At 43.2% G+C, this 24,151-nt stretch overlaps 1 long non-coding RNA gene across 6 annotated transcripts in view; it reads right to left on the bottom strand.

The window, feature by feature from the left end:
- LOC107306499 (uncharacterized) overlaps nt 1-22,926 on the bottom strand; it is an 88,113-nt gene extending 65,187 nt beyond the window's left edge. For 2 of the 6 annotated variants that reach the window (XR_014939882.1, XR_014939881.1), the window contains exons 1-3: nt 22,597-22,926; nt 21,945-22,133; nt 20,728-20,778 (exon numbers count right to left, since the gene is read on the bottom strand). This is a non-coding gene — a long non-coding RNA (uncharacterized LOC107306499). Of the gene's footprint in view, nt 1-18,870; nt 19,209-20,727; nt 20,779-21,944; nt 22,351-22,596 lie in introns of those variants that run through there. The other 4 variants (XR_001552161.3, XR_001552160.3, XR_014939883.1 and 1 more) reach the window with 3 other exon arrangements.
- Nucleotides 22,927-24,151: the final 1,225 nt, after the last annotated feature.

Here is a 24,151-nt window from a genome sequence, read left to right as displayed (position 1 = left end):
GAGGATGGAGAAGAGGGAGTATCATACCTGAAGTGAACAGAGAAATAGGCTGAAAAAATCAACTCATGACAATTATCTGTTATGAGATTTTACCATATTCCATAATTTTTTGGCTTAGTGGGTGGGGAGGGGGGAAAAGAAAAAGGATGTAATTATTTAAAAAGTTATTTATATTTAAGAAGTATCATTTACAAATTCAAATGTTCATAAAACATGTTCTTCATTTCAAAAACTTTATACCCCTGGAGCATGGTGACTTCACATTTACTGACATTTATGTTTGTAGTGCTTTCAACAGTATGTTTCCATTAACAATTATAAAATACTGCCTATTTTAAAATAGCATTTAGAGTGTGGTTTAAAAATTATAAACAAATATTTGCAGTCAGCAAAATTTATAAACAAACAAATAAAATTACAGCTTCATTTTTGGGATTAGTTTCTAAATTTTAACAACCGTTTGTTATTTGCAAAAGTTAAAAAACTCACAGTGGTGTAACTGTGAACCTTTCTTATTCTCCATATTATCAAATAAAATGCAAGTGCAATTAGATAACCCAAACCACTGCTTTAAAGGATGAATCTGGAAAATCAGCTTTCACATAAAATGCACCAAAACTGAAACATTTTGCAAATATATCTTCAACTTTTAAATTGGAACATCTGTAATATCAAATTATCTCTTTGCCTGATAACTCAAGTTTACCTCACAAAGACTGTACAGTCCAATTGGAAAAAAATTTTTAAATTTTTTTTTTAAAAATTTTTTTAAATCCACCCTTAATTTAGACTGCTACATTTTAGTCTGACATTTTTCACTTTAATATGCTGAGTAATTAAATATGTAAGATTTTACTTTATTTTTTGTAATTTAGATGCAGAAGAATCTAATTAATGAGTAAAAATGGTCACTTCTAGTAGCCACAGCAATTACAGGCTTGCATTTACAAAGTTTAAGGACTCTGCTTTTTGTGTCAATATGCAAGCAGGATAAACCAGATGATCCACCAACTTACATAAAATTAGTTCAAAAATTGAGCTTTGCACAAGTTTATTCATATGGAAGTGTGCACAGGCTTGAGTCCAAGTTCTGCTTATATACACTAACAAAAATTATTGTTAAAATGGATGGTGATTATTGTGACTAAAATCACTACAGATCTTTTTTTGTCATTTGTCTAGGTTGAGAATCTGACGATTTCTTTTTTTTTAAGAGCAATCAATATGATTGCTTAAATTACTCATTGACATAGTAGAAGAAAAATTTGCCCTTTATTACTGACACTTTTTATCTACAGCCACTGATCTGGATTTTATTTCTATTGCCTAAACTAATTAAAGGGATGTTTGAAATGTGTATACAATTTGGGAAAATAAAAAAATACCAGAAAAATATTTTTTACCTTTTTTGCTTAACCAAAGCAAGAATAGATCTGCACAAATAAATTAAGACTGAAGTCACGCTTCACAGACTTTATCTGGGTGAAGATAATGCTTTCTTGTCTTTAGTGGCTATGATATTACAATTTAGGTTAAACTTGCTATTCAAACTAGAAAAATCAATTATCTTTTTTTTTTTTCCTAATTTAAACACCTGTTGATTTTTATTCCTTTTAAAGCCACCCCATCTTCTTGTCTTTAAAAAACAATAGCTTTTGTTCTCTATAATACAATGCAATTGTAAACTAATCTATGTGAATTAGAAAAAAAAAAAAGAAAAAAGAAAAAACATATAGAAATTCAGTTTCCCATTATTTATTACTCTTACACTTCAAAATTTAATTGCGACATCAGATATTATGACCTAGATTTTTCCAAAACTAGTGTCTTCTATTTGTCTCCATAGAGAATACAACAGATACAGAGAGCACAATGACAGTCAATCAGAACGCAGACAGAAATGAATAATCCATTTTTTTCCCCAAAAGAAAATTAAAACATTTTAGCAAATGTTCAGTTTTATCTTTCTTCCTATCTTTTTTTCCTAGATACTTTCTTTGCCATGTTTATCTCTTAGTGCAATTGTAAAAGATGTCAGACATGGCCTCAGTCTCTCAGAAATAAGCAGGCTAAAGCCACACACAGCAAATGCGAAATATATCTGTACTGACAGCCTGCAGGTCAAATTTCTGGTTCTGTTTTTTGGTTGTTTCATGGTCATTATTGCAAGGTTTTAGATATCTACGCAGTGTATTTGAATCTCAGGAGAAAGAAAAGCTCCTCCATTGCTCACTCATAAGCCATCAACAAACAGCACCAGCAAGAAGCAAATCAGATATGAAGTGTACCCTGGGGCTTAGCAGGCCTGAAACTGCCACTTGGTGGGTGGAGAGAGAGTTGTCCCCTCTGCTCTGTGATGTGCAGCATCACTTCCAGCACTGAGTGCAGGTTGGGTGCCACAGTGTTGGAAACCCATCAAACTATTAGAGAACATCCAGAGGAGGGCTACAGAGAGGGTGAAGGGTCTGGAGGACAAAATATGCAAAGAGTGGGTTAGGCCTCCGTGTTTGCTCAGCCCAGAGCAGAGGAGGCTGAGCAGCTCTCACAGGTGCAGCTCTGAGCTCTACTCAACTCAGTAATCACAAATATAAGGTATTTCACTGATTGCTAGATTTATTTCCATAGGGGCACACAGAGTCTTGAAATTATTTTATTGTTCTTTTCCCTGCATTTGAGGAGGGAACTGAAGTTTTGGAGCTGCTGAGTGACTACTACAAGGTGCTAAACAATCTCAACTTCCATTCAAATTAAAATGATAGTGTCACAGAAGGCACTTAGCTTTTTGTGGAGTTGTATATTTGCAAACTCCTGTGGGAAACAAGATCCACCTGTTCAAAGCAGGAAAGTTTCGAGAACTTCAGTATCTACTTAACCTGATAGGTTAGGTACAGGATGGTGGCTGGGATCTTTTCCTTTGTTGCTGAATTAAATAAATAAATAAGTAAACAGATAAATAAGTGACGGAACCCTTGTAAATATGTGTAAAGAGTTCATTCCTATCCAATTTAGGAATCGGTTCATGAAGATGTAAAATCCTCAACTGGGTCCAATGAGATTAAACTATAACATGTCAAAACTGGACAGGAATTAAACTGTCAAGCTTGTAAGTCTCATTCACCAAAATGCTTTATTTAAGACAAGTTCATCCCTGATTCTTGTTTTTTGAAGATGAATCTCCTGGATAAACTTGTCATAAGAGTTATTTCTACTCAGGCTTGGTAAGAATTTCTGCAGACCCCAGTGACAGGGAGATTCTGGCACTTGCTTCGATATTCAACACTCTAATAAGCTGCAAAACTTATCCTGAAGTCTAGTTTCAGTTGCAAGATGTACTGACATGGTGATCACACAAGCTTATGTTCCTGAAAACCAGCATTCTGTGTCTGAACTAAGTAAACTTTCTGAACACCTCATACACATATATATCCTCTGTAGATTTGTTTTGTATCTATCACACTTCACTAAAATAAGTGATAGCAGAGCTCGCTAAGAGTCGGTGGCTTGTCCAAGTTCTTGTGGATAAATATTTAAATTAAAATTTATCTCAAACTAAATCAATGTATGGTTTGGGTAAACAGACAGAATTGTACACTGCCATCTAAGTCAACATTCATATAATGCTTCTGATGTTATTTAGTAGATCTCCAGTCTTAAGGCTTGCTACTCTGAAATGAATTTCAAGACAAGATGCTTTGAAGAATTAAAACACACACACACACACAAACAAAGCCAAAAAATCAATAAACTGTTTGTATCAAATGATCCACTTAAATGGAAGTTTGTTCTGATAGCTTTAGTTTATCTAAAACTTATGAATGTCAGTCTATTTAATTGAATCAGTGACCAAAGAACCAAAAGAAGTTTTGCTTATCATGAGTGTGTGTCTAGCAAGCAGTCCTTGTACTGAAGAACACTGAACATGCAACTTCATAATTTTATGTGAAGCTGGACAGCTGTCTGTCCTATGCCAGAAGGCCAGAACAGGGATGACTATCCACTTCAGTTTGTTACATTTATTCAGAACATGCCTTGAGTTATTGGAACTGGCTGATTTCTAATAAATAAATAAATAAATAAATGTTGAACTGATTAGAATTTATTTTCCTTTCCCCATTGTTCTTCTCTCAACATCTTCACTTCTCTGATGCAATCATTCTCCTAGCCATTTAGTTGCTGCAAGATTTTTTTCACTGAAGAAAGGCTATCATCTGAGAGATGTCACCAAAATGTGCAGTCAAGAAAGAGAAAAAAAAAAAAAAAAAAAAGAATTCAGTTGCTACTCAGTAGCCACAAGTCTAAAGTAACTCACTTTAGAGCAAGGTCCAAACTGTCTCCTAAATAGTGAAGAACAATTTTGGCCTGGCTACATTTTGAGGGCATGCCTAAACAGGAGACTCATTATTTCAGGCCAGTCAGCTTCACGTCCATCCCTGGAAAGGATGGTCCAGATATCCTCTCCAAGCAATTGAAAGAAAAGGTTATCAGGAATCAAATGGATTCAACAAGGGGAAAGCATGCTTGACCAACCTGATAGCCTTTTATGATGTCATTACTGGCTGTCTAGATAGGGGAAGAGAAGTGGGTGCTGTGTACCTTGACTTTAGCAAGGGATAGGACACTGTCTTCCTCAGTATTCTTGTTATGAAACTTTAAAAGTGTGGGATGGATGGGAGGACAGAGAGGTGGATTAAGAATGAGAGTCCACAGTAAGTTTGCTGATACAAAGCTGGGAGGAGTGGCCGACACACTAGAAGGTTACCATTCAACAAGACATGGACAGACTGGAGTGTGATCTATTGTAGGGAACCTGCTTAAGCAGGGGAGTTGGACTCAGTGATCTCTTGAGAACCCTCCCAACCTCTGTGACTCTGTGATTATAATAAAATAATCATACCAGATATTCAGTAGTTAATGCAGATGGTGTACCTTTACTCATAAGTAGTACTGAATCTTAGCTCTTTCCTTAAGTATGCTGACGTAAATGAAGTCAGACATCGACAGTATCAAATCAGATGCACCAGTTATTGACTAAAGGTGAGAGCAAAAAATGAATTTCCCAGGAAAAACATAAGCATTTTAATCCTTCTCAGCAAGTAGGAGTAGAATTTTTTATTTAATTTTATTTTATTTTTAATATAATTCTGGTCAATTAAGGTCCTCTCAAGTTCTTGCAAGAAAATAACATTTATAGAGTGAACAGTTCCCTGTCAGCCTCAAAATCAAGTGTACCTTATTTTAAAATCAACTAACAAGCATTTATGAAGAGAGTTATATGTGAAGTGCCCTCCCTCTACATATATACACAGCTATGCATAGACGGACAGATGCACACATATGTAATGTACATGCTAGGATGTTACGTTATTTCATACAACCACAGAAGGGACCTTAAGGTCCACCTAGTTCCAACCCACCTGCCTTAAAGTCCCACCTACCAGATCAGGCTGCACTGAGCCCCAACCAACCCAGGCTTGAATGCCTCCGGGGAGCACTGCAAATGGCTCATCATTAATTTATACACATATGTTCCACCAGATTTAAAAGAAGACAAAGTAGCAAAGCAGTAAAACCACAGATCATGTTATTTTGTTAAGTTTATTCAAGAAAAGGGAAAAATACCTCTTCACTTACTAATTTTCAGAGTTTGGCAGTAGAGAGTTTCAGAACTGCACAAGCTTTGCAGTAATAACCCATTTCTATTCACATTCACAATAAATTAAACAATTTAACCAATTTCATCTGGACTTGTAAAATACATCTGTGAAAAACAAATCTCATAAACACATAGCAGAGTATGTTTTCATAATAAAATTATAATAAAATTGATTTTTCGTTTTCAATTACAGTTCAGATATGCTCAATTACCGTAAAGGTTTTGTCTTAGCTCTACAAGGCTTTTCTATTTTCACTGGCTGAAGAGTTTATAATTTTTAAACCATGGGCAGAAGAAAACCTGTCCTTTTTAGAATGGAAATTAAATGGTAGCAAGACTTCAGAAAAAAAATAGTACTTAACAAGGATTTCATTTCAAGCTATACCCAATCTGAACTAATTCAGTTAACATTACTGGTGAGAAGCAAAGTTAGTAAATCAGAATGTGGCCCAGTCTGCAAAGCCTGAATTCTGTTACTGATGACCTCTCTTATTAGAAATAAGGAGAAAAGGAGTCTGCAACGTTCTTGTTCCCACACACCTTGTGTGACCTCGACATGGGCACCATGATCTCAGTACAAAAACCAGACAGCCAAAGGCTTAGGACTGTGGTGTCCAACAGATTGAACACACTTTTGAGCCTCATTTTGACATCAGCTAGAAAATTAAGCTTTTAATAAATTCTCTTAATAGTCTCCAATTAAATGAAGAATATTTTTCCAAAGTATAATATAAATAGTATATAATATTAATCCCTCTGTAAATACAGCTGTGTAATATGATATATTTCTACTTCACTTGTTAATAGAAAAAAAGTAATTTGGATATCATCCTACAGAAAGTGTGAGAAAAGACAAAGGCAGCATATTTCTGTCCATGTTAAATAAACTGAAGGAATGTGCCTCTGTCTAATGCAATTACATCTTTGAGATCTTTAGCATATGGCTATGCTTATTAAGATTTATGTTTCTGATTTTCAAATGTGTACTTCAAGCCAATGCTTGTATTCCTGTGACTCCTGGGACAGCAGCTGGACAGCAAATGCTAAAGCTGGGAAGCAAATTCAGGAGATGTATTTCTGTCTTGTTTCCTGAAACCAATGTGGAAATGAACTGTCCAGAATTGTTTTCATGAAACATTTTATTCAAAGATTTAACTTTAGGCAAAAGAGCCACTCAGAATCAAGTGACAAAACAATAGCAAAATTTTGGAGATGAACAAAGATATAAGAGCTAATCTGGTCAGCTCTCCTTTGCTTACAGACCACAACCTGGATTGGGTTCTCTCTGAACTTAATTTCCACTCCAGCCTTAAGTGGCTCAACAACAGCATCACCATTATTTCCTCTGAAGTGATTCCAAGGTTTACCTCCTCTCCAGAAATGTTTGCAGATATTCAAACGACCAGCTTCCATGCTCAGTTTCTTCTCAGTTATTTCTCCTAGCTACACTGTCCGTCATGTCAGTGCTACTCTGGCACCGTGTTTCATTTCCAGTTAGACTGGACAGGTTTTGGTCCATGTTACAGAAAGATGCGGGTGCATGCAAAGTGTGACCAGCTGATGCGTGTGTGTCTTTGGGAGCTCAGGTTACTTCTACCTGACTCAAATGCACATTTGCTTTGGATTATCAGTTAACTCAGCTAGTTCTCTTCAGCTTTCTTCCTCTGGAGTCACTGACTTAAAATTCTTTTCTGTGACTTAAAACCGTTTTCCTGGTTTAATTTAATCTCCTTACTTTTCTCATTACAAGTTTTTGGTTTTTGTTGTTGTTTGCTTTATTGTTTGTTTGTTTTGACTTCATGCTGTATTCTACATAGTCTTATATTGTCATCTGGCAATTGTGGGTTCATAATTATGATGCCTTTAAATATAGAGCACAAAAGGCAGTGGTGATGCTACTATTTTTTAATCATATTTTAACCTCGTAACTCACTTTTTGTTCACTTTCCCTCTTAGATCTCTTCCTATCACTTAGTACCTATTTCCACAGAATATTATTTGTCTTTGAGACTTTTTTTCTCACAGGTACAAACTTTGTTTTCTTTTTTTGTTAAATCTCATGTTTTGAGTACCAGTCTATATTGCTAGTAGATCTTGTTTAATCCTATTCTTTCCCTTTTCTCACAAGTATGTGAAGTCTTTCCAAATTCAGTAACTTGAATCATTTTTTTCCATTTGCTGTCTCCAAATTATTAGAAAATAAGTACTTCCAGACTATTAACTTTGCATTCATAGAACTAAATAAACTTCCTTAAAATCACAAATGTGTGTAATTAAATATGCGTTTTTGGGGAACAAATGTTAATTTGTGAATTTATTAGAGCATTAAAATGCTTATTGTTTTGTTCATTTTCAGGTGCATGCATCACATGATACTCGAGGTTTCACATTTCTTTGATCTTTAAAACTTTTTTTTTGTAACTAAAGCTAGTTAAAACACTTGGGACAGCAAAACCATAGGGTTTTGAACAGGTCAGAATCATGTATAAAATTCAAAACATACAAAATGTTAAGCATTAATGAGCAGTTCTAATCTTCCCTATGATAGGCCCAGTCTGTTTATTTTGGTAGTTTGTATGTATAGGAGTTGACTCATATAGGAGAACTGATAGGTGATTAAGAGCCATCTGAACAACTGGGAACTCGCACAATGGAGCTTGATATATGACCTAATAGTTCGTACAGTGGCTTTTGTTTGGGATGGTGTCATGGCCTACATTCCTACAAACTCTTGAGGATATATTATTTTGAAAACACAATGCTTTTAATCCAATCTAAGAAATTAAACATACCTGTTAAATACAGCATATCATGTATATCATGTGCATGTGAACGTGCCTGCGTACTGTATGTTATTAGTGAAATGTGCTCAGATGGCTGATTCTCATTCACAATAACTGGCATATCTTTCTCTTCCTCAGTGATATTTGTTTTGCAGATGCTGAAAGACAGGAACAAATCTAATGAATATTTCTAGGCAAAATACTTCAAAATAGCATAGTTCCAAAGTGACAGAAATATTTAATTTCATGAATATATTCCATTTATGTTCAAGAAGGGATATTTCACTGGGAGAATGTACATCTTTCAGCATCATCTATCAACAGCATTTACAATAGGAGTGGCATCTTTCGAATGCAGCATTTACCAGTCGCCACTTGTCATTAAATGTAACTGTATGTTCAGGAGGTTTGTAATAACAGCCTTTAATTAACCTGGGGACTGGTAGAGTGATTCTGTTGCCCTTTGATGTTCTTAATTATTAGTTGTATCCAGCCTTTAATGGCGCACTTAGGGTTAAATTAAATAATTAAAATATACCTCCGAGAGAAATGCAAAGACTTTACATGACTTAATTAAATTTCTGCATTTCAAGGTGTTTAAAATAAAAACGTATGTTTTTATTCCCTTATGATGGCACGCTAGAATGCAACATACATTAAACTAAAAATTGGTAAGCTTATATGAGAATAATCACTAAGCATGACGCATGTAAATGAGCTGTTTTCTATGCATGGCTGGCAAAAGTGCTAATTAAATAGTTGGTATTCAAGACTATGCTCGTCCATTGTTTAGTGACATACAAATCCAGCGATGTGTGCCAGCAGACATTTTAAGTTGAATGTTTTCTCCTCTACGCTCTTTGTTGTGAAATGGTGGCACCATGATGAGAACACTGGTGTAAGCAAAACACTGAAATAGGCTTTAATAATGTCCTAGCCATGTAGAGACACTAGTCAAGTTTTCTAATGAATTTTTAATTTCTTTCTTCTCATAAGGATGTTACATCGTTGATGCATATTAAATCATACACACGAGTCATTTTCTCACCAAATTTGCATAAAATGGCTAAGTGCTAATGCACCAAATGGGGCTTACTATACATGGCACAGCAAATATGCCCTTGCAGGTTTTCTGCAATCAATCTCCTGTATTTCATTAGCGGCTAAATAAAGGTCTGCACTGAAAAGGGAAGAGCTACTGTGTAAAGGCTGGGAACTTCCAACACTGATGATGATGCCTATGCAATGATTAGAACCCAATCTAGAATTAGAATTTGCACATGAAGGAAAATAAAGTTCCTTGACACATGCACTTAAGTGGCCTCGCTGAAAGCAGCTGAGTGCTGCTAATAACCACTAGGCAGTTCATTGAGACTTTTCAAATCAAGCTCTGAATGTCAGGCTTAAAATAATTTGCTCATGTATCTTAATTTTGCAGTGCTTGATCTACCTTTTAAAAGTCACTTATAAGTGTAAAGCCACCAAAACCTTGCCAGCTCCTCACTATTTCTCAGTGTAAGCCAAAGATGCTATTTTCTTCCTACTACTGCACAAACTCACCTTCCACCCACATTAACCATACCCTTTTTGATGTCCCAATGAAATTAAATTATACATATTGATCAGTGTATATTCAAATTAATGGCAATTGATCACAATAAGAATAGCAACACAGTTGCATTATTAATCTGAACAGAAATGTCACATCTAATGAAGGAAACTTTGTTCTCTCTCTTTCTTTCTGACATCTGGACATTTTTGTACCTGGTGCAAAAAAAAAGGACTATTTAAAAATAAATGCATATTTGCCCTACAGTTATTTTGAATTAGTCTTGATAAATAATTAATGCATAATATATTATTTAGATGCAATAGTCTTAAGAATTTGAGTGGTATTTCAACTACAATTATAGTAATTTTTTTATTAGTGAAAAATTTGCATAATCACACTTTAAAATCCAGTGGACCAGAGAGATATCAGAAAGACACCCAGGAATGTGCCTAATGACTATGGGCATTAGATTAACTTAACAACGTAGCGATATGCTAGATAGCTAGCATAGCTATATTTGAAGAATCACTTTTAAAGGATGATTATACAAACAGTGTTTCTCTTTTTAGCCTTATTTTATGAAAAGGCAACTTTTACACACAGAATAGGAAGTAGAATACTCTATATGAAATAAAATATGATTCCTAAAAGAGTGGGAGTGAATTTAAACATAAATTATAATCATCTCCTGAAGTCTTTCTTTGTCAACTATCACAGGGAATATTAAACATATTAGTACAATGCCATCATATGGTTATTTGATTCCTTACAGTTACTGTGAGCTGTCCCACTGGCCACCAGTGTTGAAGAATAGCACAGGGAAGAAACACAAGTTTTCTGTTTTGCAGTGCAGATGGACTGGTGGCAGAGTAACTCATGACAGTTAATAGCCACACCACACATCTTCCAAGAAGCCCCTCTCAGGCAAATGGGGCAAAGCACACAGCTTCTATAGGGTGCAGTGAGCTCACCTGATGGCAATGCACACGCAGTTGCAGACCACAGGTGGTCAAGATTTAAATGCATACTCACCGACATGTAAACACAAGTTTGACTGTGCCAATTGTGGCCATGCAAATTCTGCTGAAGCAACACGAGGATCTACTCTGCTGTCATAGCAGACTAATTTACTTGAGAATTATGGGCACTTAGAGGGAAACATAAAACTAATTTTCATGTATTTCCCAGCACTATACTTACACATACTTGTAAATATTGGTACCTCAGGAAACCCTCACTACTCGACAGAGCAGTACTCAGCTGGGCCTATATAATACAGCCAATAGCAGCCAACTATAAACATAGAGAAGGAGGTTTTACTGGTGTTTATAAGGAAGAAATGTAGAAAAGGCAGCAAAGAATTAGCTTATCATGAGGTTGCGCTTTTCTATTTATCTACAAAGAACTGTGAGATGCCATAATGCGCAATTATTTCTTGAGACAGAAAAGTGCTAGAAACAGTAATTCATGGTTTATGTAAGAGTGCAAATTCTACTTTTTCTGATATAACATAACTGTTGCTGAGCCAGACAAGTAAGACAGAACTACACTTGTGCTTCCTAGCTTTGATGTGCAGGCTTTCCACTACTGACTTCACCTGCTTCATACAAGGTTACTCTGTTAGATTCTAGTAACATTAACCTTTTACTGTCATTCTCAGGATCATACTACTTTATAGCAATCCCAGATCTTCTTCCCTAAAGATAACATTCCAAACGGCAAAGAATGTGGAACATTTCTTACTTTGTGTCCCTTACAGAGAACTCATATTACTAACAGAACAAATGTAATGTACTTGGAAAGGAATCTCTTAAAAACAAACAAACAAGCAAACAAACAAAACCTGAATTAATATATATAGATGTATAGAGTTTTCATGTATATGTGTATACAGAATTTATTTTTTAATTAAAACAGTACTGCATAGAACACAGCAGAGCTTTACAAAGGACAAAATGCTGATCTCACGTGAGTACAAAGACAGTCTGACCAAGCTTTTACCCAAAGCTCTGGACATTCATTTTTTTTCCCAACAAACTCTTCTTCAAACACTAAAGAAGACAAATCACTGACTGTCTCCGACAGTCACTTACTTATGAAGTTTGTTCTGACCTAGCTTCTACTTTCTCCGCTTGGATGTGTAGACTGAAGGTCAGAAGGCCAGTCTGAAGGCAGCTCCTCACTAAACTTTGCCTTATTCTCCTTCAGTTCTGCATCACACAGCTCTGGTGATGCTGCTCACTGCACACTCAGGGACAGGGCTCTTACTGCACTGCACTTTAGCCTTGCTATATAAATTATTGCCGTTTGGGAGGGCAGAATGGCAGCTCACCAGCACATGATAACCATCAGCTTTTACTAACTGCTGCAGGAACTGAACACACCGGCAACAAAGCACCTGCACCTGGAGGAACACCATCCTTTGAGCCCTCAACTCACAGCACTCTGTGACTATCTGCCATTCAAAAGTAAAACCTTTCAGAAATACCTCTCCTCAGTGTAGTCCAGGTGGAATAAATAAATAAATAAATAAATAAAATAAAAGAAGCCAAAGGTGAAAGAGGTTAGAGGTGCCCTGTGTCATTAGCTGCGCTCAGCAGGAGTCTGCCTTAATCCCTGTTTGGGATTTACAACAAGTTTAAACGTCCGTACATGATGCCATTAGCCGCCTCTTGGCTGCTCCTCACACCGCTCCTCCCCTCTCCCGCCCGCCATCCGCCGCCATCCCCACACCCGCCCGGCGGTCTCCCAGGAAACACCAACCAGAGAGAGCGAGGGAAGGGGGCGTGGAAAATGGCCGCCGCCTCTCCCGGCGGGCACCGCGGCCGCCATCTTGGCTGGGGAGCGGGCGTGGGGGTGGGGATGTCGGGTGTTTCTCAGTGCCCGGCGACGACGCCTGTGTGTAGCTGTGGGCTTTGCAGTGCCAACGCCGTGTGTGCATGTGTGAGTGTGACGTTAGTCACTCAGGAAAATGAATTCCCCAAGTCTGATGTGTTGTTGTTGTTTCCCTATGTTAAAGTAATGGGGTAGCTAAGGGGTGATCAACCCGCGCACCTCACAGTGCACAACCCACAGCTACAGTGCTCATTTTCAGCACCGAAACACACTTGTTGTGGGTGTGCTGTTTTCTAGAGACACTGGGGACAGGAGAGCAACTCTGCCCTGTTGGAGCTGGCAGCAAGGCCCAGCACCACAGCTGTCAGCCAGGCCACTGCATGGAGCTGTGCTGGAGTCTGGTGTCCGTCTGTCTGTCCACACAGCACCACTCAGATGGCCTGTTTGCACTCCCTGCTCCTCAGGCTTTGCTGTCATGCAGGCAATCAGGTTTAAGACACAGCCCCTCTAATCAGCCATGCCTAAGTCTTTTTTGCACAGTGTGCTCTGACAGCGGTGTGAATCCCTAGCAAAGTGCTAGGCACTTGTTATAGAAACCATCACCAAGGTGAGGGGCATGCAGTGAAAACAGGGAACTGGAAGCATTTCTTCGGTGCCTTGGTCCACGCTGAGAGGCACTGACAGATTCCTCTGACACCTGGAGATACACAGTGCCCAACACTTTGTGAATGTCAGCCTTATTTCTTCCAAATATTCAAGAGGAGATCTTTCCCTGCGCCCAACTCAGGAGAAGCGACCCGTGTAATATGGAGTGCACTAATTACCATTTTGTCAGTCCCAGGCTGGCAGGCTGCACTAGTTGCAGAAGACAAGCTTGTTTACACAGTTTGTTTTCTTAATTATACAAGAAGCAGTTTTGTCACTTGAACTTTTCAGGAAGCAATTAGTCAGCTCCACACGCTGCACTCAAGTTTCCTCGAAAGAAAATTAAAGTGTTTATCTGGCTAAAATAACTGGTAGATGAACTCATTATTTTTCCTCGCTTCTTTTTGTATTTTGTGCATTGTGAGTCGTAGCAATGATATTAGTTCTAGTGTGGGAAAATATTATAATTGAGATCTGGTAAGTTATTTGCAGACTTCACGTTTTTCTTTACACTGTGATGACATTTAGTACAGCCCCAGTGAGGAAAACAATGCTGCCATTCATGGCTCTAGACGTAGATTTCAATCGACTTAAGCGGGCACAATGAAACTTGGTCATTCACTGGTTACCCATTTTGTGTTCTCAAATTTTCTCTCAGCAAAAGTATAATGACCCAGTATTGTGTGGTTGCATAGACAAGGGCTCGGAACAAGAGACGCTAGTTTTGTCTGACGGTGTGAGAAAGTCGTGAAGGGATCTTTTCTTCCAGATGGTGTTAAATTCAGCTGCCTTTTTAACATTGGCCTTGCACAGCAATCTGCTGCTCCCTTTTCACAAAGAATAAGCCCGGGTCCCTGCTAGTTAACATGCATACTCACGCAACCTGCAACTTCACTCCAACTGTTTTACAATGCGCTGGTATGCTAAATAAACTTGATCTGGTCTCTCCCGGTGCTAAAACTAGCCTTCAAAGGACTGCTGGACTGATACTTATACCTTTTTCTTTTTCTTTTTTTTTTTCCCCCTTCTTTTTTCCCTTGAATGTGAAGCTGTATATCGTTCCATTTCTTTTCACCTCCCAGTTTTCAGGAAACAGCACCTTACAGATAGATAATCCTATAAAACATTATTTGCTGCATGAGCCTATTAAATCATTCCACCACGTTTCCACATGCTCTCTTTTTCCCACGTCAGAAGTTAGATGCGAAGGACAAAAGGGGAGCACAAACGGGGCATTTTGCTTCTAAAGCAGCGAAGGACTAACCATAATAATAGTGATAATAACCAACTGCTTTTTACTGAGCGATAGTCACGTAACAGGATGAGTGTACGAAACAAGTTAGTATGACAGTGGCCAGCATACGAGTGCAATGTTGATACTTTTCTCTGCTGCTTTCCTCACTAAATTTACACCGGAGATCGGGACGCCAAGGAAAGACTGCGTCAACTGTCTCTGCCAAATGGCTAAGCAAACAGTGGGCTTCCCCAGGAAAACAGCGTATTGCCTTAATTGAAGCTCATTGAGAAAGAAAGCCTTCGTACTTTGTAATGTAAATGTTAATGGTAGTAAACAATGGCCCTAGGTAAATAGCTCCCCTGGACACGGGGTGAATGGGAGGCGTGCGGGCCGGGCGATGTCAATGAACGGGGTCCGCTCTGCGCTGCGGTACGGCCCCGGCACGCGCGGCGCGGGGTCTGCGCCAAGGAGACCCCTCCCTGGGGGCGGAAAAACCGCGTAGCGGCCTGGGAGCTAAGGGCAGGGTGAGGAAAGTTCTATCCGCAGCTCTAAACCCGCCTCCGGGCCCTCCGCTGCCTTCCCCTCCGAATACAATACTGATATATGTGACTGCTCCTCGTGCGCGGTGGCCCTTAAGCTGGTGCAGCCCTTCGAACCGCGCTCTCATCTCCCTGATCAATCAGCCCCGGGGACTCAGGGAAGAGATTTAGGTCAAGTCCAAAGGAAAACGGTACCCTTCAAAAATTACTCATGCTCGATTGCTGCGATAATTACAAGGACCGACATCACCCCAATTCGTGCTCATTATCCCACTCTTCCCTCTTGCTCTGCCATTCTCCCACCGGCAGCTGCACCTTTCAGCGCCCCCCGCGGAAGTTCCGCGCTCCCCCGCGCCCCCCTGCCCGCAGCGCAGTCCGTCAGCGGCCGCCAGGGCACGGCGCTGCCACTTGCCCCGAGCGTGGGAACGGGAGCGCCCAGCCGTTCACAGCTCCTGCGCTCCGGTTAACGGAATCAATTAGGCAGGACAGACCCTCTGCCGCCCCGCCCCACCCCGCCCCTCCCCCCTGTCTGTTTTGTCAGGTCTATATACGTCCTAATTATTTCGGGTTGGGATGCCAGAGCTGTTTCCCGGATAGATCTGATCATCCTTAAACAAAAAGAGAGGAGGCGCACACGTGGGTTGGGGAGTAAATGTCACTTTCATTTCCAATGCTGGGCGCGGAGTAAGACACAGAACATTTTTTAGCACTTTGACAAGGGGGGAGGCGATCTCGTCTCCATCATGTCTTTCTGCTTCAGTAGCTTCCTCAAGGAAACCCTCTCGGAACAGAGAAGCATCTGAGCTGGAAATTTGAATAGAAGAATAAAAATCGACCATTGCTTTTTTTCATCTTTGTGCAGCTCCACCGCGTTCTTGCTAGATATAAGTTATTAAGCTCGCCTACACTGCAGTACAAACTTTCTGAAAGCCTGATTTGGCGTTGTTCAGAACAGACCCCACTGCTTTGTCTTGGGTGCACACTGACAGGTCTGGGGCTGTTTTCCACACAGTACCACCGCCAACACCATCGCCTTCATCACCACCAGCTGCTGGAACATTTCTGAGGCTGTCTCACTGCAGTGCATCGTTCTGGAAAATTTAAGTTCAGCATTTCCAAACAGCTTTCTAATATTTGTATAGGTGTGTGTGTGTGTGTGTGTGTGTACACATGTCTTCTCAATTAAGCATTTGCTGGCCTGGGTCCTTGTTTATCCATTTGTGCAATGGCAGCAGTCACACAAGCACTGTTTGCCACCAGCAGCCATCCATCCCGTGGCATCTGACAGCTCCACATTTTGGCATGAGTGATAAGCACGCCATGTAGTGCCCTCCGCTCCCACCTCCAGCTGTAAAAGCGTTCGGTGCAATGAGCGTTCCCGACCTGTCTCAGGTTTTACTGTCTCTTGCAGCAGTCTGTCATTTTCACACGTTGTACGATGATCTTGAAGGAGTTTTTACTTTCGGTTATCTAGCTTTATGAAGACCAAAACACTCATACAGCTAGATAACCAAAGATAACAACTCACTTCCCTCAAAGCTTTACTATTATTATTAATAATATCAATAATGTTCCTTGCTAGAATCCAGATTCTCCCTGGCAAACAGCCATGCTGTCTCCTCCAGGAGCACCAGTCCTGCTTTAAAATTCCATCCTTTCATGCAGCTGTGCCCTGGTTTGTTTGTCTGTCTGCCTGCTCAGCCAGCAACATCCAAAGGAGATCCATCACCTTTAGAGTTTATTCCCAACTTTTCCTTCCAGCCACTGATTTCCAACAGCACAACCCACGGTCCATCTGCTCCCCCCAGAAAACAGCATCAACGATGAAGGTGCGTTGACTGCGTTAGGAGCGAGAAGCATCCATCCCACCGCAGGCCTCTCTGTGCACTGTGAGTCGCTCCACTCTCACAAAAGTCTCCTAAGCATCTGTGAAGACGGAAAGCCATCAGCAATTTCCAGCACTGTGTAAGGAAGCCAAAAAATAAAAATAAAAATAAAAATAAAAAATAAAATCCCATTTCGATAGAAAGTGACGTGTGGACGCGGCTCCCGTTCCCTTATGCACGGCAGAGAGCTTTTGGCCAAATGGTGGCAGCTCAGTGGCGAACATCTTACATGCGTGTGTGTTTTGGGGGGGAGCTCCTCGCTTTCCCCGGGCTGGGAAGGAGAAGGCGCGTTCCAGCCGGCGTGCTGCTGCCCCCGGTCTGAAAGAAGGAGAAAAGGGCCATCATTGGAGAGCTCCCGGTGCCACGGCGAGGGCCGGCCCGGCGAGGTCAGAGGTCCTGGACCGCGGGAGAGCAAGGTAATGATGATGTCATGAGAAACCTCGAGCACACGCGGCCGACAGACGCGGCGGCCGCCGAGCGGAGCGCGGCCTCCGTCAGCCCCGGCCTCCGGCGCAGCCTCCGCCACCGCCCCAACCGCGGGCAGAGCCGCCGCCGCCGCAGCCGTGCCTTCCACCGGGCGGGAGAGCTGTCCCTGCGGGCAGGGGAAGGCGCTCTTGGGGCCAGGGCCGCCCCCGCCCGCCTCTCCCCGCGGGGCTGGCAGCGGGGACGGAGTGTGACTGCACCGGCAACTGCCGCGGCCGCAGGGCGCCGCTCGCCCATGGCTTCCCGCTGGCGCTGCGTGCCCACAGGGCTCGGTGCTCGAGCCAGGACAGCTCTGCAGCGCTTCTTCTGAGGGAGGCTGCGAGCCCGGCTCCATGCATCTGTACCTCCTCTCCTCCCATCCTCTGCCTGTGTCCGCCTTAGAATGCAGCGCAGGTAAACGCTGCAGCAGTGCTCATCCGAAGCCGTGCGTTCTTCGGGCAAAAGCCTCCGTTAAAAAAGCGGATTTATCGCTTGTGTTTGTGAACCCTGTACGAGAAGTGCAGACACTCGTGTTGCATAACGCGTGGGGCCGATGGGGCACCTCCTTCCCAACTGCCACGGCTTTAGGACCTAAATCTCTCGATTCCCCCTCCCCCACCCCAAAAAGGACATTATAATTTGAATTATTTAACACTGTAACTCGTATAGAATTTTCCTAGGTCTTAAGTGCAAACATTGAAGGTCTCCCGAGTGTACATGGTACAGTGAATCTTCTCACCGAGATCTACACTATTTGCTATTGGAATTAATAAGTGCACTTCAGGAGCTCGTGCATGCTGCAGTGGGGATGGGATGTTCATTGGAGATTTCAGCACAAGCAGAACATGGACTGCCCCACTCTTCTAGGGAAGGAGGGCTTGAAATCCTCTAAGAGGAGCAGCACAGCTCTGCGTGCCCTGCTCTGTCTTCCCCTAGAGTTACAGAGAATATACCAGCTCACACTTTTGTGAATCACTTTGTAAATCTACTTATGTTTGTGTATGCTGTTGATTTTAAGGCAAAAATCTTCAATGCATGAAGATAAATTTAAGCTACTGTAGTTGTATAGTGAGTGCATGGCCTGTTTACCCTACAAATGTCTGTGTGCTAGTGCATGTATAGGGGAACCACACGCACATGTGTCAGCCTGCCTGCATGAATGCACGTGTGTATTTTGTGTTAAAATACACAGACAGGGCTGTGTGGTTGCGCTGTAAAATGGCACAGTACCAGCCTCCCCATTCTCTGTCATAAAGTAACACTACAAAACCACGAAAATGGTAGAGCAGTCTCCTTTATCAGACAAGGCCCAAGAAGTAAAAGATGCATGTTGTGAAGGTGCCAAACACTGAATTCGGGGCTCACATTACTGGTGATGTCTCTCACCAGTGCTTTCAGATTCTTGGCCTCTGAGTTTGGGCTTTATTTGTTTGTTTGTTTGCATATTCCTGTGATGTCCATCAGATGTCCCTGTATAGGTGTCACTGCAAATCACCACTGCTGTAGGAGGGTACAAGGAGCTGATTGCACAGAGTGGCCTGGGTTCCTATTGGACTCTGTTACACTTCCTCTGCTTCTTCATTATCTCTCAGGCTGCTCAGGCACAAGTGGGACATCTGGAAGCATATATTTGTTTGGATATTATATAAAATTATAATGATTTTTTTTCCTGGATAGTTAGAAATGTGTTTTTTGTTGTTGTTGCTTTTCTTCTTGTGGCAACATCTAGAGGCAGCAGCATCAGTGATCAGACATAAGCGGATATCACAACAGGATTGTGAGCTCGTGCAGTGAATTCTTCCAGTGAGAGACATGATGGTTCAGGTGCTCCTTGTACTGTTGTGTGTACATGTCTATGCTTATACATACATATGTGTGTGAGCAATGTGTATCAGTGCAGACACAGAAGTGCACATTGATGCGTGCATTCAAAACATGTCACCATATGGCCAGATTTACAGCTAAATGCAAGGCGTTAGAAAAAAAGGGCACGTTTCAGAGGTGTAAGATGTACCTTTAAAATTTGAAGATCTGTCCTCAGCACCACCTTGCTTACTCGCACACTGACTGAATTAGTAAATGCAATACACCCGCTGTGAGAGCTTCAGCAGTGAGCCAATGTGATGGCCATAACCAGCTGTTCTTTAGCTGCAGTACCAACTCTAACTCTCAGGCACTCGGTAGGGTTTTGAAATCTACACGTGTGCAGTGAGTCTGCACAAAGTATTTGCTTGCTCTGAATATCATAGAAATGGATTCTGCAGTGGACAGTATACATATCCAGGGCTGCAGCATTTTCCAGCTTGTGAAAAGTTCATGCAGCCTGCTGCTCTGGAGCGACCATCACAAATAACAGCCGCCATCAATGCTACGTGCAATTTTATTCCCAGATAACAGTACAAAGCTTACTTATTTTGAAGACGAGCTGTGTATTGTGACACACCGAGCCCAAACGTTTACTTTTTCCTCCCACCTCCCTAATGAACTCCTGCTAACGGCCTGTAGATCAGTGCGTGATTGCCATGCTTGCTGTCTAATCTTTTTATAGGTCTCCAGATGGCTGTGACGTAAAGAAGAAGCATCCTGCACGGATTTCTCAAGAATAAACAGTCCCTATTTGCCTTTAGAGAGGAATGCTCACGGAGCTCCAATTAACGCAATCAGAGCCGGGCTTCATGCCGGCACTCCGCCTTCCGCGCAGGAACCACGGAAGGAGGTGCAGCGCGGCGCAAACCCCATTCCGCACTACGGCCGAGCAGAATTCACGCGGAGAGGAACCACGACGCAGCAGCTCGCGGCGGGCAGCGCTCCCGCAGCGTCCCGCTCCCGCAGCCAGGAGAGCCGCTTCCCATAGAGCTGCCCTTATCGTCCCTCTGGTGACCGCGGTGCCGCCGCACCGGCAACCCCGGCGGTCCTGCTGCTGGCATGCAAGGGGATGTCAGCGCGAATCCGAACTGTGCAACAAGAGCAGGCGAACTATCGAGAATACAGCATCTCAAGGAAAAACAAATGAAACACGCACTCGGTCAGTAATCATACACGAAAGCAATGCACGCTGCTAAGCACCACGTATTTATAAAATCTGTATGTAACACATAGAGCACCGTCCGGCTTTAATAAGGAAAAACATTTTACCGTGTCGTGCCTTGGAAGTCATTCCCTGTGCTCTGTCTGCGTTGTTTAAATCTGAAAAATAACCACAAAAGAAGCGAAGGGTCATGATTTAAATATTTTTACTGTTTGGTTCTTGTTCGTTAAGTGCATGTAAACAGATGGGTGTAAAGGTGCCCAGATCTAGATCACTCATATCTGAGCTGGTTCGTTCAATAAGACCAAAAGTTGTTAGCCATGGGCAGGCTCAGCTCTGGGTTAAGCCGGGACGCAGCCAGCCACATTTCTTGCAAATGATCCAACATGACACAGAACAGATATGAGTGATGCACTCCAGCATCTGCAGAGTTAAATGTGGCAATCAGTGTTTACATAAAACAAAAGGGATAATATAAAGACTATAACAACTTGTGGTTAACTCCTCTCAAGGAAAATGGATAGAGAATATTTCGGGCCGCTGAATGGAAGTGGCCAAAACTCCAGGGGCGGGCACGATATTTGCATACTATATGCTGCGGCTCCTTAATGAAGGACGGAGCTCCACCTAGCCTCCAGCCCAGCTCTGTGCACAGAGCCTCACGCCGCTCTCCTTAGGGCCCTCAGACCGGGAGCACGGCGAAGGAGCCGTCAGCACTGACAGCGTGCCAACGGAGCAAGGGTAAATAAATACAGTGAGCCACAGGCTTTCATCGCCTTATATCAGCTGCATCAGCTTTAGTTACAAAATAAAAATAATAAGAGTAATATGTTTTTAAAGTACATTATTTCCCATGGAGCGACTGTTTTTCCTATATTATGTCGAAGAGATTTCACTCGTTTCATGGGCACAGAGCGGTTGTCAGGGAGAGCGATGCTACTGTTGTAGGGCCGCACGCAGCGGGCTCGGGGCTGTGCAGAGCATCCAACTCCGCACTGCCCCGTGCCTGGGATGCACGCTCTGATCCGGTGGCCTTTTGCACAGTGCAGGATGCTTCCTTCACACAGAGGCAGATTTACAGACTACGGAGGATAATTCCTCACACCCCTGACGTCTCGGGAGTATATACATATGTGCATATTTAAACGTATTTAAATATAGCTCGCAGATAGGCTCCACATAAAGAGTGATACCACGGGCCGAGTTCGCTCCCTGCCATCAAAACTCCCCGTGTCCGCACGGCTCCGAGAACCTCACACAGCTCTGCGGTTCCCACGCCCCGCGACCAACAGGTCCGGCCTCGGGCCCCCTCCATGGTACTCACATCGCTGCGGCTCCGAGGGTGGGGGGGGGTCTCCCCCCCGGTCCTGGCGGTAAGACGCACACAAAGATTCCCACAGGCAAATTTCCACAAATTCACGTCGTTCCTCCATCCTCATCCTGCTTTAAAAGTTCCGCGTAGCTCCACGGTGCGGTTCTTACACCAAATGGCTTTAAAGCAGCTCGGCATCCTCTATCCAGAAAAATGGAAGGTGATCGCAGAAAGTTTTCTGATCTCCCCTCGCCGCCACCCTCCCTTTCTCCCCCCCCCTCTCCCTCCTTATTATTTTTCATATTGCTTCTTAAGCCCCGGAGTAAAAAGTGAAGTCCTGCATGAGATGCTCCTCAAGTTTTTTGGGGGGCTTGGCCAAGGTCTAGTCCAGCCCTCTCTGCTGAGGAGGACGTGCTCTGAAATCCAACCGGTTTCCCCACAGCTTTTGTTGCCGACGAACTGAAGCCCCATTGTTCACCCATTGCCACGGTCTTTCTCAGTTCCTGCTCTGCGCTGCGCGTTGCCAGAGATAATGAATTTGCACCAAACCTCTCTTAGTGCCGCTTTGACGGATGGAACAAATTAGAAATGCCTACAGAAGGGCCGTGGGCTTGCGTCTTCCAGGAGAAAAAGGGAAGCTGAGTGCATTTCTTTGGAAACTTACAAATGCAGCGAACGGTGGAGTTTTTTGTAGGTGTCTTCCTTCAGCCATGATCTGAAGAGCGGCTCCTGCCGAGTGCTGTCCTTGGGCGGCATTGCCATTCTGGGTAACTTTTCAATAAACCCATCAGCTGGTCGACGATTGAAAAATAAACGGATAAATAAATGAAATAATAATAATAAATCATAACGTTTAAAGAGAAAAAGAAGGGGGGAAAAAAAAAAAAATCAGAGATCTCCTCTCCCCACTCATGCTGCCACGCTCAGCGCTGCGTGCCCTCCCGCCGGCAAAGCTCCCCCGGCTCCTCCGCTGCCTCCCGAGGACCAGCGCCTCGCAATCTGCGTGGAAACGCCGCGTTTTAGGGCGTGAGGGCGGAAGATCGTGTACACGGAGCTGCACGGAGGGCGGGAGGAGGTGAGGGGCGTCAGAACAGCTCCCCGCTGCCCTTTTCGGGGCGGGCCGCTGGCGGCCGTGCGCGACGTCCGCGATGGCGTGGGCAGGTGGCGGGGGGCTGGGGGCGGGCTGACGGCCGGAGATGTGTGTGCGCCTATCGCAGCCACTTGCACACGCGTGTATGTATGTATGTATACATGTGTATATGCATGACTGTAGGTGACTGCCTCCTCCCACCGCCCACGCACTCGGGACCCTCCCGGCAGCGCTGACCCAGCGGTGCGGTGGGACAAAGGACGCTCTGTGAGGACTGAGAGGGGCCCACGGGTGCGCAGGGCGACCCTCGGCCTCTGGGCATACGCGCAGATTCCGACGCCGAGCCGTGCTTACACACACGCGTGTTGGCATCCCCCAGTTCGGCCCTTTGAGTTCAAGGGGAGATTCGAATAGGAGAAGCAGCGTGCGGTGTATGCAAATCGGAGAGACCGTGCCGAGGAGCAGGGAGATGCTCTGAAGGCATTACGGCAAACAGGGGCGGGAAGAAAGAGGTAGGAAGTCTTGGATCCGAATAGAGAACACCCTCCCCTTTCAGGACACTGATGGCATTTAGTGTCGCAGCTGAAACTTCTTCCCACATTCCCGCAAACAGCAGTGCAGCAATGGCAGGGAGGGCCCGGGTAAGGGAAAATGGAGAGAGGAGCACTCGTGACTTGGCCGCTTCTAGTTCTTTGCAGCCCCTTCCAGCCCCGAAGGTCCCGCCGAGGCACGGTTGCCCCCGTAGGGATGAAGGACCGCGATCCACCGCTTGTCATTTTTGGAGACTTTTTTTTTTTTTTTTTTAAAGCTGTTCTGAGTTTCCTATTTCCCGCTCATCATCTGATGAACCGAAACAGCAAATAACATTCCATTAACGGGGAAAAAAAATAATAAATAAATAAATAAAGAAGGGAAGAGGGGGCGGCGCGGCGGAGCGGGGTGGGCTTTGTGCTGGGCCACTCGGGGCCGGGATGCTCCGCTCGTGTACGTGGGATGCAGAGCTGCCCGACCATGGAAGGGGTCCTCCCGCTACCCCTACCGGCCCCACCGTCGCCCCCCGCGCGGCCATTCCCGTTCACGTTCAGGTTTAGCGGCAGGGTCACGTCCTTTGACGTCACTGTACATCCTC

This window comes from Coturnix japonica, chromosome Z (genome assembly GCF_054131305.1).
Source record: "Coturnix japonica strain WE chromosome Z, WE-NBRP24, whole genome shotgun sequence".
NCBI classification, from domain to species: Eukaryota; Metazoa; Chordata; class Aves; order Galliformes; family Phasianidae; genus Coturnix; species Coturnix japonica.
Note: the sequence above shows the minus strand (reverse complement) of the source record. Positions and strands in the feature narration are given on the sequence as shown.